Below are 6,008 nucleotides of genomic sequence, written 5' to 3' on the forward strand. Positions count from 1 at the left end.
AACAACTCTGGTGCTGTGTCACATATAGAAATTTTTTGATATTTGCAACCATAGTAAAACAAAGACTGATATTTTTGATATTTATTTTATATATTGAAATGCCATTTAACAAAGAAAAATCAACCAAAAAAATGAGTTTGCGTGTCACCTCTGACACGTGTGTCATAGGTTCGCCATCACTGCCCTAGGAGATGTATCTAAAAGGGTGTCCCAAAATTCACGCAAGAAGTAATTCTGATAGAAAATTCAGGTTTATAATTAAAAATTGAAAATTTTTTTATTGATTCATAAAGTATACAGTATAGGGTTATGTATGGAAGTGCATATCGGGTAAATGGCCTCCACAGCTTTGCTGGCACATACACACTCTTTTGTTGAAATTTTCCATGACCGTTTTGCATAAATGTGGCTGAATTTCGATGAGGCTCATTTTCATCCTGATGGCTTGGTTAATCGACAAAATTGTCACATTTGGGGTTCAGAAAAATCCATGAGTGATTGTTGAGAAACTAATGCATCCACAACGTGTCACTGGTGCAGATTTTGGGCTGGAGGCATCATCGGACCATTCTTCTCCAAAAATGCGGCTGCTCAGGCAATAACAGTTAATGGTGCTCGCTATCGAGACATGATAATCCAGTTTTTTGTGCCTAAATTGCAAGATATGGATGTGGAAAACATGTGGTTTCAACAAGACGGTGCCACATGCCATACTGCCTGAGAAACAATTCAATTACTGCATGAGTCATTTCCTGGTCGTGTAATTTCCCGCTTTGGTGATCAGAATTGGCCGTCCAGATCATGCGATTTAAAGCCGTTGGACTTTTTTCTTTGGGGTTTTTTGAAGTCTAAGGTTTACTCCAACAAGCCCATGACTACCCACGCCTTGAAGGAGGAAATTGAGCGCTGTATCAACGAAGTTCAGCCACATTTATGCAAAACGGTCATGGAAAATTTCAACAAAAGAGTGCGTATGTGCCAGCAAAGCCGTGGAGGCCATTTACCTGATATGCTATTCCATACATAACCTTATACTGTATACTTTATGAATCAATAAAAAAATTTACAATTTTTAATTATAAACTTGTGTTTTCTATCAAAATTACTTCTTGCGTGAATTTTAGGACACCCTTTATAAACATATTGCTACAAGAGATGTCTGAGATTTTGCTGCCTGTGGTTTCTGCTAGGATTTTTATGGTTCCACGACTTAGATTTAAATCTTTTATCCATTTTGAGTTTATTCTTGTGTATGGTGTAAGTTGGTGGACTAGTTTCATTTTCTTGCGTGTATCTGGCCAATTTTATAGCACCATTTATTAACGAGACTGTCTTGACTCCATTGTATGCTCTTGCCTCCTTAGTCAAATATTAATTGAGCATAATGGCTTGGGTTGATTTATGGGGTCTCTGTTCAGTTCCATTGATCTACTATATGTCTGTTCTTGTGCCAGTACCAGGCTGTTTTGATTACGGTGGCTTTGTAGTATAACTTGAAATCTGTTATTGTGATTCCTCCAACTTTGTTCTTCTTTCTCAAGATTGCTAAAGCTATTCGGGGTCTTTTTTGGTTCCATATAAATTTTTGGAATATTTGTTCTAGATCTGTGAAATGTGCTGTTGGTATTTTAATAGGGATTGCATTGAATCTGTAGATTACCTTGGGTAGTATGGACATTTTAATGATGTTGATTCTACCAATCCATGAACATGGTATATTCTTCCAATTGTTAATATGTTTTTTCAAAGTCTTATAGTTTTCTGAGTACAAGTCTTTTACCTGCTTGATTAAGTTTATTCCTAAGTATTTAAATTTTTTTTGCAATTGCAAATGGGGTTTTTGTTTAGTTTCTCTTTCTGAGAAATATATATATATATATATATATATATATATATATACGATCGTTAGGACAGAACAACTAGATGCCCGGATGACCAGCAGGTAGCTATGACACTCACTGACCACCAGGAGCAGATGCTCAACATAGGAGCTGCCCCCTGGTGGTCAGTGCATTCCCACAGCCAACCACCCATGGCTGGCCAACCTCCTGCAGTTCCTACCTCCCTCCCCCTGCCCACTGGCCCTGATCGCCAGCCAGGCCGAGGGACCCCCACCTGCCCATGAATTTGTGCACAGGGCCTCTAGTTGGTGTATAAAAAAAGCTATTGCTTTTTGGATGTTGATTTTGTATCTTGCTACATTGCCAAATTGATTTATTAAATCTAATAGATTTTTGTTGGAGTCTTTAGGGTTTTCTATGTACAATAGCATGTCATCCAATTTGGATGCCTTTCATTTCTTCTTGTCTGATCGCTGTGGCTAAGACTATGTTGAATAAGAGTGGTGAAAGTGGACATCCCTGTCTTGTTCCTGTTCTTAGGGGAAATGGTTTTATTTTTTGCCCATTAAGTATGACGTTGGTGGTAGGTTTGTCATATATGGCCTTTATCATGCTGAGATATGCTCCCTCTATTCCCACTTTGCTGAGAGTTTTTATCAAAACTGGGTGTTGAATTTTGTCAAAAGCTTTTTCTGTGTCTATTGATATGATCATGTGATTTTTGTCTTTCAATTTGTTTATGTGATATATCACATTTATTGATTTGCAAATATTGTACCAGCCTTGCATCCTTAGAATAAATCTTACTGGTCATGATGTATGATCTTTTTAATATATTGCTGGATCCGATTTGCTAGTATTTTGTTGAGAATTTTAGCATCTATGTTCATCAGGGATATTGGCCTGTAATTATCTCTCTTTGCAGTGTCTATCTGTTTTTGGAATTAGGATAATGCTGGCCTCATAACGAGAGCTTGGAAGTGTTCCTTCCTCTTGAATTTTTGGAAAAGTTTGACGAGTATAGATGTTAGCTCTTCTTTGAATGTTTGGTAAAACTCCCCTGTGAAGCCACCCAGACTCGGGCTTTTGTTTGCTGGGAATTTTTTTGATTAGTGCTTCTATTTCATCAGTTGTTATTGGCCTATTCAGGTTTTCTGATTCTTCCTGATTCAGTTTTGGGAAAATGTATTTTTCTAGGAATTTGTCCATTTCATTAACATAGTCAAGCTTGTTAGCATATAGTTGTTCATAGTATTTTCTTACAATCCTTTGTATTTCTGTGGTGTCAGTGGTAACTTCTCCACTTTCATTTCTGATTTTATTTATTTTGGTCCTCTCTTTTTGTTTCTTGATGAGTCTGGCTAATGGTTCATCAACCTTATTTATCTTTTCAAAGACCCTGCTCTTGATTAAATTTATTTTTTTGTATTGTTTTTGTAGTCTTTATGTCATTTATTTCTGCTCTAATCTTTATTATTAACTTCCTTCTACTTACTCTGGGCTGTTCTTGTTGTTCTCTTTCTAATTGTTTAAGTTGTAGGGTAAATAGTTTATTATTAACTTTTCTTGTTTTTTTGAGGTAAGCCTGTAATACTATGAACTTCCCTCTCAGGACTGCTTTTGCTATGTCCCAGAGATTTTGTATTGTTGTGTGTTCATTTTCTTTTGTTTCCAGGAAGTTTTTATTTATTTTTTTCTTGATCTTGTTGGTAAACCATTCATTTATAGTATGTCTAATAACATACTATGTTGCCTCCATGTTTGAATGTTTTCTGGGGTGTTTTTGTTGTAGTTGATTTCTAATTTTATTCCACTGTGGTCTGAGAAGATGCTTGATATGATTTCAATCTTATTGAACTTCTAGAGACTTATTTTGTGTGGTCTATCTTTGTGAATGACCCATGTGCACTTGAGAAGAATGTATATTCTGAAGCTTTGGGATGAAATGTTCTATAAATGTCAATTAAATCCATCTATCCAGTTTGTCCTTTAGAGGCACTGTATCCTTGTTAATTCTTCATCTGGGAGATCTATCCAGAGAAGTCAGCAGTGTGCTAAAGTTCCAGACTATGACTATATTGTTGTCAATCTCTCCCTTAAAGTCCTACAGAAGTATATATATATATATATTTAATTATTTATTTATTTATGTGCTCCTATATTGAGTGCTTATATGTTTACCAGGGTTATATCCTCTTGTTGGATCAATCCCTTCAGTATTAGTAGTGACCTTTATTTTCCCTTGTGATGACCTTCATTTTGAAATCTATTACATCAGATATGAATATTACTACCCCAGCTTTCTTTTCTTTTCCATTTGCATGGAAATTTTTTTTCCATCCCTTCACTCTCATCCTGTGGGAGTCTTTTGTTCTGAGGTGGGTCTCTTGTAGACAGCATATAGTTGGGTCATGTTTTTGTATCCATGCAGCTCCCCTATGCCTTTTGATTGGAGCATTTAATCTATTTACATTTAAGGTTATTATTGATAGGTACTTATTTATTGCCATTTGAATTCTGTATGGCTAGGTTTCTCTCTATTTCTTCTTTTCAGTACCTTTAGCATTTCTTATAATGCTGGCTTGGTGGTGATATACTCCTTTAGCCCCCCCCCCCTTTTTTTTTTCCAGGAAGCTCCTTATTTCACCATCCATTTTGAATGATAGCCTTGCTGGACATAGTAATCTTGGTTTCAGATCCTTGCTTTCCATTACCTTGAGTACTTTATGCCATTTTCTTATGGCCTGTAGAGTTTCTGATAAGAAATCAGATGTCATCTTTATTGGAGCTCTTTTGTAGGTAATAGTTTGCGTTTCTCTTGCTGCCTTTAAGATTCTTTCTTTTTCTTTAATTTTTGGCATTTAAATTATGATGTGTCTCGATATGGGCCTGTTTAGATTCTTCTTGCTTGGGACTCTCTGTGTCTCCTGAACTTGTGTGATTTTTTCCTTCACATGTTAGGGACAGTTCCTGCCATTTTTTTCAAATACATTCTCTATCCCTTCCTCCCTTTCTGCCTCTTCTGACACACTTACTATATGAATATTGTTACGTTTCATGTTGTCCCACAGCTCCCTTAAGCTGTCCTCTTGTTTTTTAGTTGTGTTTTTTTTTTGTTTGTTCTCGGATTGAGTGATTTTTTTCTACCCTGTCTTCTAATTCACTGATCCAATCCTCAGCTTCCCCTAATCTGCTGTGTATTTCTTCCAATGTATTCTATATTTGTGCTATGTCATTCTTTATTTCTGTTTTCATAGTTACTATATATTTTCTCATGCTGTTGAGCATCTTTACCATCATTATTCTGAACTCTATATCAATGAATTTCTTTTTTTAAAAATATATTTTATTGATTTTTACAGAGAGGAAAGGAGAGGGATAGAGAGTTAGAAACATCGATGAGAGAGAAACATCGATCAGCTGCCTCCTGCACACTCCCTACTAGGTATGTGCCCGCAACCAAGGTACATGCCCCTGAGCGGAATCGAACCTGGGACCCTTGATTCCGCAGGCCGATGCTCTACCCACTACGCTAAACCAATCAGGGCTCAGATAAATTTCTTATCTCCATTTCATTTATCTCTTCTTGTAAATTCTCTTGTTCTTTCATTTGGGGATTGTTTCTTTGGTGCCTGTTTGGGTTTGTGACTATGTATTAGGCAGATCTGCTATGCCTCTCAATCTCTAATGCAGGACAGTGTCAAATGCTGTTTCTGACTAATTAGATCAGGCAAAGTTTCAAAATGTCCAGAGACCACATCTGCTTGCAGACTGATTGGATTCAGTCTTGAACAGCCCTCAGACAATTGTCCATCAGTTTCTTTTCAACAGGGTGGGACTATTGCTTCTGCCTCAAGGCTGATTGTTATTCTCAGTCTCTACATGGGCCTCAGAAGCTCTGCACCATGGGGCAAGGTGTTTTTCAATAGGGTGAGTCAACTGTCTTCATTCCAGGCAAAACTGACTGGATAGCAATTGTCTGCATGAGAAAGATGCCCTCCTCAGCATGAGGGAATGCTCAGCACAGGAAACCAGGATATCTGACTTCTGAGCTCAAACCCCAGACCCCCCAACCCTGGCTTCTGCTCACACACTCTGCCCTCCATCTGCTGGAGCATATGGTGAGTGGCTCCACAGGGAATTTTGTGTATTGGCCCTTTACATGAG

The sequence above is a fragment of the Myotis nattereri genome (assembly GCF_964212035.1).
Source record: "Myotis nattereri genome assembly, chromosome: X".
Taxonomy (NCBI): Eukaryota; Metazoa; Chordata; class Mammalia; order Chiroptera; family Vespertilionidae; genus Myotis; species Myotis nattereri.